Raw genomic sequence first — 9,490 nt, 5'->3', positions numbered from 1 at the left:
TCATGAAAATAGAAGTATATTACGAGTGCCGCAACATCACAACAGGAATAAAGTTTCTCATCCACAATGCTATAGTATAATCAAAGAGAACTTTATAATAGCGTAATATTCCTCTGTGAAATAAACTGTGCATATATAACAGTAAACAACACCGTCTGAGATGACAGGTAAACAAATAGAAAATCGAACTCCCCTTGATATGAGGAATATTAAGCGCTTTAAATAGAATTTAACACCAGAACATGTTCTTAACCAAAGTCTACAGGTAAAACAAGCCGAATGGCTTAGAGTCAAAAATACACAAGCTATACAGACCCTGAACTAAATAGTGCAAGCTCAATGTGCCGTGTTTCCAGATGTGGGTGTTCTGCCTGAGCATGGCAAGAAACCCGAGCTCTCGACAAAGAGAACACTGGACAGTGCAGGAATCGAACCAAAACGAATCATGCATAGTCATCCCTGTTCAAGGGAAGAAGGTCTCAGACTTGGCCTCAAATGAAATAAATATGGAAAAGGCCGACAGAAACTTCACATACCTGCTGAGAGCAGCCAGTAGCTTGCAAGAAACCACCTGCTTCATCAATAGAATGATAGACAGCACCTGAAACATTAAACAGCAGACGAGTTAGAACCCAAGAGCGAGATGAGGAACTGTATTAGAATGCTATTGAAACAAACGCAAACCTTCACAAGCTCGAAATTGCTGAGATAAGAAACCATAACAAGTAAACATGGCAATACCGATCAGGAGATTATCACAAGCGTCGTATACCTTAGGCAGATGCATACCTGAGTCACTGTATCGCCATGACAGCAGTTGGGGAAAGGTAAGAACGCGCGCAGAGTCACAGGACTGCAGCAATTTCTTACCATGCCAAATGAGAAAATGGGACTCCGACAGAAAAGGAACCGGGTTATAAAGCATCGTAACTCTTACCGACTCGTGGCAAGACATCAACCATCGATCCATCTCAATCTTTGAAGACCGTCCGATAGCCGGTGTGCATGGTAGACTCCTATGGCGCAAATTCAACATTACCGAGGTGCCAACTGTAAAAGCCTCGAGCTCCGGGATCACATGGCCAAACACCATCGCACCATTCATCATACCAAATGGACGACGCTGAGGGAGACACCTGGTGTCCGATGCAGAGGCCGGACGGGTGTAATAAACACGGGAGCTTTGGGATATGGAAACCCCGGACAGATAGCTATTGCATTAACACTAATCGAGCCTTGTGCACTGCATGTAATTTAATAGTGTTTAATGGCGTTCATAGTGGCGGACACATGTAAACCAGGATAGATCAAACGAGCACTTTATGTGATACCATAAATTTAGAAAGGAAACATCTTTTGCTTTGTTGTATGAGCACATATGTTTATAACATGTCCACGTAGGTAAGGAATCAACCTTAATACATATTATGCGTTGTGTGTACCCGAAATTACTACATAGAAATTGAACAGTCCGCAGGATTGGAATTATAAGGTTATTACTATATCGTTGTAGTATTGAAATATATGTTTATTACCATATGGTTGTCAAATTAACGTTGACTACCCTGCTTTATTACTAAGGTAAAAGTTGTCATGTATTAATGTTCTTTAAAAAAAATATATATTTTTTACGTATGGGAGTGTGACAAATTGGTATCAGAGCCCAAGGTTTACAACTCTGTGACCTTTGGGAAAAGTTTCAAAATTACAGTAGCATGAATATAAATGGTATCATGATATAAAGTTCAGAATATGCCGAGATGAATCATACCTGTTTAATGAGTTATTCTGTAGCAGGTAGTAGCAGAATGAGGAGAGCAAATAGTGCCCCTTATGGTAATCCGGAACCACCGGATAACGTGGAACCACCTCAGGGAAATTCTGAGTTTTGGGTACAATTGGGGGCAGCAGGTCGCAGTGCTGATTCGACACTTTTGAGGACAGTCCAAGAGCTAAAGGATGAAATGGCCCGGCTGCGTGCGGATAACGAAAGATTGAATGTTGAACATGAGAGGATACTGAAAAGTCTATCTGATAAGCAACATCAACAGCAGTCACATCCGAGACCTGAACAGCCCAGAGTAACAGATGAACAGAGCTATCATACTGAACAGGAGGAAGCAGAGGACAGAGGAGAGACGCGAGGAGAGAAGTCTGTTAACGCTTCTGAATATCAGACTCCAAAAAGACCCCGGATGGAATTACACGGAGAATTCAGGAACATTAAACCACCTCATTTCGACGGAGAATCTGAAGAAGCTGTAGAGGCATGGTTGATTAATATGAATATGACATCATCTTAAGGCAAGGCTGGCTATATTCCAGTTGCAAGCCAAAGCCACGCTATGGTGGGAAGAGGTCAAGATGGTGCGGGGAATAAGTGAACAGGATGTGACATGGGAGAAGTTTCAAGGATATTTTAAAGAAAAGTACCTGACAGAATGCTTTTATGATGAAAAAGCGCGAGAATTCCATGATCTGCGGCTTGGACAGCAGACCATTGATGAATTTGTAACTAAATTCACGTCTCTGCTTCGCTACGTGCCTTATATTCGTGAGGAGAAGGCTAAGGTGCAAAGATTTGTAAGCAGCTTACCTCTGACAATGTGAGAAAGGATAGAGTTCGATAATCCGAAAACCATGGATGAAGCAATTCGAAAAGCAAGACTGTGTTATCAGCAGAACAAATTGAAAGGAGAAAATTCTGGAAAGCGTTGGACAGATAACCGGGGCAGTAAGATGCCTATGGGTAGTAAAGGAACTCACAGCAGTTTTCAGAAAGGATTTTCGAAAGGAGCCAGCACTAAAAACCCAGCAAAAACTCAGAATAGATTCAAACCTCCTGCAGAATCCAAATACAGTGAACAGCAAGTTAGATTGGACAATGAAGGCTCAGCTCGGCCACCTGTTCAGTGTTGGGGTTGTGGCGGACCCCATTATATCAGAAATTGCCCTCATCGGAAGGACAACGATCAATTGTCCCAGATCTACGAAGCTTCAACAGTAGGAGATGTGGCTCGATCCATGCCTAGAATAAATGCAACACTGGAGGATCGGCAAGCTGATTACCAGCCAACAATGATCGAATTTGAAGGTAAGATCTTTGATCGAGCTGTTTCTGTTTTAGTAGACCCAGGAGCTACTTTAAGTTATATAAGTCCTAAAGTGGTAGAAAGTTGTGGTTTGCAAACCACTAAATTTAAAAGCCCATGGTTAGTACAGCTGGCCACTGGGACCAAAAGACGAGTACTAACCAAGGTCAGCAGTTGTCCATTAAAGTTAGCTGGCCAAACAATAACTACTGAGTTAAATGTACTCCCTCTTGGTTCCTATGACGTGTTGATAGGAATGGACTGGTTGGAACGACGCTGGTCTGTAATTAACTGTAAAACAAAAACAGTCTCCTACAGAGATGAGCTGGGTATGGGAAAAGAAATTCAAGGCATCCAGAAACCAGTGCAGATTCGGCCGATCACAGCCTCTCAGCTGGTTAAGTGTATCCGGAATAAGTGCCAGATTTATGCAGTACAAGTGGGGTTTGCAGATTCTGTGGATAAGGTTGCAACTGTTAAAGATATACCAGTAGTGCAAGAATTTGCAGATGTATTCCCTGAAGAGATTCCAGGGCTGCCACCCAGAAGGGATTTGGACTTCACCATTGAGCTGATACCTGGAGCAGCCCCAGTGTCCCGAGCACCCTATCGGATGAGTGTGCCGGAGTTAACTGAGTTAAAAATGCAGCTGCAAGAGCTGCTAGAAAAGAAGTACATCCACCCCAATGTCTCTCCTTGGGGAGCACCTGTGCTGTTTGTAAGGAAGAAGGATGGGACTCTGCGAATGTGCATAGACTATAGACAGCTGAATAAATTAACAGTTAAAAACAAATATCCACTACCCCGCATTGACGAGCTGTTTGATCAGGTGAAGGGGGCGACCATCTTCTCAAAGATCGATTTAAGATCAGGATACCACCAAATTAGAATAAAGGATGAGGACATAGCCAAAACCACTTTTCGTACTCGTTATGGACATTACGAGTTTGTGGTACTGCCTTTTGGGTTAACTAATGCGCCTGCAACATTCATGTGTTTAATGAATAGTGTATTTCATCAATACTTAGATAAATTTGTATTGATTTTTATTGATGATATACTTATCTATTCTCGGAATAGGAAAGAGCATGAGGAGCATCTAAGGATAGTGTTACAGACTTTACGGGAGCATCAGTTATATGGAAAATTCAGCAAATGTGATTTCTATAAAGAACAGATCCAGTACTTGGGTCACATTATTACAAAGGAAGGTATAGCTGTAGACCCCGAAAAGATTAAAACTATAATGGATTGGCCTACACCCAAGGATGTAGCAGATATTCGGTCCTTCATGGGGCTGGCTGGTTATTACCGGCGGTTTGTGGAAGGCTTTTCTAGAGTTGCTTTCCCCATTACCTCCTTGCAAAAGAAGGGAAAAGCGTTTAAGTGGACAACAGATTGTCAGCGGAGCTTCGAACAGCTCAAGCATTTACTCACCACAGCACCTGTGCTGTGTGTGGCAGATCCTGAAAAGGAATATGTAGTCTGCACAGATGCCAGTAAGGAGGGCGTGGGTGGAGTGCTGATGCAGGAAGGCAAAGTGATTGCCTATGAATCCAGAAAGTTGAAAGAACATGAGCAGAAATATTCTGCCTATGATCTGGAATTAACCGCTGTGATCCATGCCTTGAAGATGTGGCGCCATTATCTAGTTGGAAGGAAATTTTTGTTGATGACGGATCACCACAGCTTGACTAGCTATTTTAGTCAACCTACTTTGAACGCAAGACAAGCAAGATGGGTGGACTTTTTAGGAAATTTCGATTTCGAAATTAAGCATTTAAAGGGTAAGGAAAATAGAGTAGCTGATGCACTGAGCCGAAAAGTGCACTGCATTTATGAGATTGGTATTAGTCAAGGATGGCCCACTCTTGACAAAGAGATTGAGGAGGCTGCGGCGCAAGATCAGATTTATTTGCAAAAGAAGCATTTGGTGCAAAATTCAGACACCCGTTCCATACAACAAGGTTATACCTTGAATACAGCCGGCATGTTATGCTTTCAGAAGAAGATTTACATACCCAATCAGAGCAGTATCAAAGAAAAGATTCTGGATGAAAATCATAGAAGTCCTTATGCGGGGCATCCAGGTTACCAGAAATTAATTACCTCACTAAGAAAGGAGTATTACTGGCCAGGCATGAAGAAGGATGTTGTGGAATACTTGGCGCGCTGTTTGGAGTGTCAGCAGGTGAAGGCTGAACATCAGCATCCTGCGGGACTACTACAGCCAATACCCATACCAGAATGGAAATGGGAGACCATAACCATGGACTTTATTACCGGTTTGCCGAGGTCCAAAAAGAGTAATGACTCTATAATGGTGGTGGTGGATAAACTCAGCAAGTCAGCTCACTTTATACCGGTTCAATCCACTTATCGTGCAGCCCAAATCGCAAACATTTTTATGCAAAATATATTTAAACTTCATGGACTGCCGAAAGTAATAATATCTGATCGTGATGTTAAATTTACCTCAGCTTTTTGGAGGACCTTGTTTGAAGGCCTAGGAACACAATTGAACTTCAGCACTGCTTATCATCCACAAACTGACGGTCAGATTGAGCGAGTGAATCAAGTGTTGGAGGATATGCTTCGATCTTATGTGATGCAGCAACCTACGCGATGGGAGGAGTATTTACATTTGGTGGAATTCGCTTATAACAATGGTTATCACTCATCCTTGAGGATGAGTCCATTCGAAGTACTTTACGGCTGGAAATGTCGTACACCCTCTAGTTGGGGCGGACCAGAGGATAAATTCTTGTTAGGACCTGAGATGTTGGAAGAAATGGAAGTTATGGTAAAAAAGGTTCGAGCTAATCTAAAGATGGCACAAGACAGACAGAAGAATTTCGCAGATCGGAAGCGGACATTTAAGGAATACCAAGTGGGCGAACATGTGTACATCAGAATTCGTGCTAGGAAAAGCACCCTTCAATGGAATGCCTGTGCCAAATTGGCACCGCGATTTTGTGGACCATTCCAAATTCTGGCACGAGTAGGGCCTGTAGCCTATCAGCTCGCCCTACCCAGCCATATTCGGGTTCATAATGTTTTCCATGTATCAGTTTTAAAGAGATATGTGTATGACCCTAGGCATATAATAAGTTGGCAGGACATTCAGGTAAGGAAAGACTGTTAAATAATGTAAATTGAGTTAGAATACTATTAAGCAGCTGACCTGATTGTTATGTATTTCAGGTGGAACCGGAAGGAGAATTCCTGGTAGAACCAGTGAGCATATTAGATCGGAGAAGGGTCGAGCTGCGGAAAAAGGTCATCAGCCAGGTTAAAGTGCGCTGGTAGCACTTTGGGCCTGAAGAGGCCACCTCGGAAGATGAACAAATGATGAGGGATACTTATCCCAGATTGTTTTTGGATGAACAACAACATCGGGACGATGTAGACTTTCAGGAGGGGGAGATGTAACGTCCCTTGTGAAAAGTAACATTAGTAAATTGTGAAAGTAATTTTGTGTAAAAGACTTTATTTGAAATTATATTTATAATCCTGTTATGAATTTATGTTAATAAAAAGACAACTATGTGGTTACTATTTGAACGGAATTGTGACTAATTATGGGTAGTAACTGAAGAGTCAGTTACATTAGAACCCTAACTACCTAGAGGTAGTTGAGACCCCGGGGAAAAAGGGGAAAAATGCTGAGTCTGGTTAGGATCAGATGGCAGAGAAAAAGAGGAAAAATACTGATGCTATGTCTGGTTAGGATCAGATGGCATAAGGAAAATAATTTCCTGAGTACGCTATGTCTGGTTAGGATCAGATAGCGTTACTGGCGAGACCAGTATAATTTCGGTCGAGTAGGACCTGCAAGTGCTTGGGGGTGGAAGATCAGAAAAGGAATCTTCCTACAGACGGGCGGTTTGACAAGCATACAAGTAGGTTTTCAGAGTAGCAGGTATGGCCTACTATGAAACTATTTAATTACTGAGTTAACTCTTATACAGTTCTGTGCTAATTTAATATACTGTTCTGCGAAAAAGGGAAACAGTAGAGCGTGTTGTTTATTATTCTGTCTGAGTATAAAAGAAAAAGAGAATGGAAACCAAACACTATTGCTGTAATGAAAACAGACCCAAATGCGGTCGCATTTGAAGAATAAGAATACAATAGTAAACCCTTGCATTTTTATGGAATAATAAACAATAAACTCAATTTGAACTATCAGAACCCTGATATCCAAGTAATGGCCAATAACGCGGAAGAGATAGGGCCGTAGACCCACTGTATTTTCATACTCAGGAATGAAATATAAATACATTCTATACAAAGCATCAACAACAAATGTACAGGTATTCTTAACAGAAGGCAATGTCCCACATCTACCGCTTTGTATTAAACCTTAATACTGAACTGGTAAGGTATCGCATTTTAAGGAGTAAGATATAATTAGTTCATTGCATGCATATGATAAAGAAATACAAATACAGAATAAACCCTGTCTCAGATAGCCGTAGCTGGGAGCCGAGAATCTCATGAAGTGAGAGTCGAACTCCTGTAAAGGATACATGCACGGCTATGGACATATTTAACAAAACGCATTGCAGCTATTATTTAAGTCTACACTTGTAATATCCATGGTTGCATGATAATATGATTACATACATTCTTAAACCGACTCTTTAAAGAAACCCTTTTCGGTAAAAAGACTGAGACTTATCCAAGGCGGCATTATGCCATATGCGAATACAGCAAAACGAGATTTATCATGAAAATAGAAGTATATTACGAGTGCCGCAACATCACAACAGGAATAAAGTTTCTCATCCACAATGCTATAGTATAATCAAAGAGAACTTTATAATAGCGTAATATTCCTCTGTGAAATAAACTGTGCATATATAACAGTAAACAACACCGTCTGAGATGACAGGTAAACAAATAGAAAATCGAACTCCCCTTGATACGAGGAATATTAAACGGTTTAAATAGAATTTAACACCAGAACATGTTCTTAACCAAAGTCTGCAGGTAAAACAAGCCGAATGGCTTAGAGTAAAAAATACACAAGCTATACAGACCCTGAACTAAATAGTGCAAGCTCAATGTGCCGTGTTTCCAGATGTGGGTGTTCTGCCTGAGCATGGCAAGAAACCCGAGCTCTCGACAGAGAGAACACTGGACAGTGCAGGAATCGAACCAAAACGAATCATGCATAGTCATCCCTGTTCAAGGGAAGAAGGTCTCAGACTTGGCCTCAAATGAAATAAATATGGAAAAGGCCGACAGAAACTTCGCATACCTGCTGAGAGCAGCCAGTAGCTTGCAAGAAACCACCTGCTTCATCAATAGAATGATAGACAGCACCTGAAACATTAAACAGCAGACGAGTTAGAACCCAAGAGTGAGATGAGGAACTGTATTAGAATGGTATTGAAACAAACGCAAACCTTCACAAGCTCGAAATTGCTGAGATAAGAAACCATAACAAGTAAACATGGAAATACCGATCAGGAGATTATCACAAGCGTCGTATACCTTAGGCGGATGCATACCTGAGTCACTGTATCGCCATGACAGCAGTTGGGGAAAGGTAAGAACGCGCGCAGAGTCACAGGATTGCAGCAATTCCTTACCATGCCAAATGAGAAAATGGGACTCCAACAGAAAAGGAACCGGGTTATAAAGCATCGTAACTCTTACCGACTCGTGGCGAGACATCAACCATCGATCCATCTCAATCTCTGAAGACCGTCCGATAGCCGGTGTGCATGGTAGACTCCTATGGCGCGAATTCAACATTACCGAGGGGCCAACTGTAAAAGCCTCAAGCTCCGGGATCACATGGCCAGACACCATCGCACCATTCATCATACCAAATGGACGACGCTGAGGGAGACACCTGGTGTCCGATGCAGAGGCCGGACGGGTGTAATAAACACGGGAGCTTTGGGATATGGAATCCCCGGATAGATAGTTGTTGCATTAACACTAATCGAGCCTTGTGCACTGCATGTAATTTAATAGTGTTTAATGGCGTTCATAGTGGCGGACACATGTAAACCATGATAGATCAAACGAGCACTTTATGTGATACCATAACTTTAGAAAGGAAACATCTTTTGCTTTGTTGTATGAGTACATATGTTTATAACATGTCCACGTCGGTAAGGAATCAACCTTAATACATATTATGCGTTGTGTGTACCCGGAATTACTACATAGAAATTGAACAGTCCGCAGGATTGGAATTATAAGGTTATTACTATATCGTTGTAGTATTGAAATATATGTTTATTACCATATGGTTGTCAAATTAACGTTGACTACCCTGCTTTATTACTAAGGTAAAAGTTGTGATGTATTAATGTTCTTTAAAAAAAAAAAATTTTTTTACGTATGGGATTGTGACAGTTTCAAAATCTTTGTTGCAG

At 41.5% G+C, this 9,490-nt stretch overlaps 1 long non-coding RNA gene across 1 annotated transcript; it reads right to left on the bottom strand.

Moving 5' to 3' along the window:
• Window positions 1-8,151: 8,151 nt before the first annotated feature.
• LOC149218846 (uncharacterized) lies at window positions 8,152-8,686 on the bottom strand. The gene is made up of 3 exons (XR_016248657.1): window positions 8,612-8,686; window positions 8,359-8,423; window positions 8,152-8,281 (listed from the first exon to the last, which is right to left on the bottom strand). It is a non-coding gene; the product is annotated as an uncharacterized LOC149218846 (long non-coding RNA).
• Window positions 8,687-9,490: the final 804 nt, after the last annotated feature.

The sequence above is a fragment of the Pinus tabuliformis genome, chromosome Q (assembly GCF_031772625.1).
Source record: "Pinus tabuliformis cultivar Carrire ecotype Pingquan chromosome Q, CPIR1, whole genome shotgun sequence".
NCBI classification, from domain to species: Eukaryota; Viridiplantae; Streptophyta; class Pinopsida; order Pinales; family Pinaceae; genus Pinus; species Pinus tabuliformis.
The sequence above is the reverse complement of the archived record's forward strand: the minus strand, read 5'-3'. Positions and strand labels throughout refer to the sequence as shown.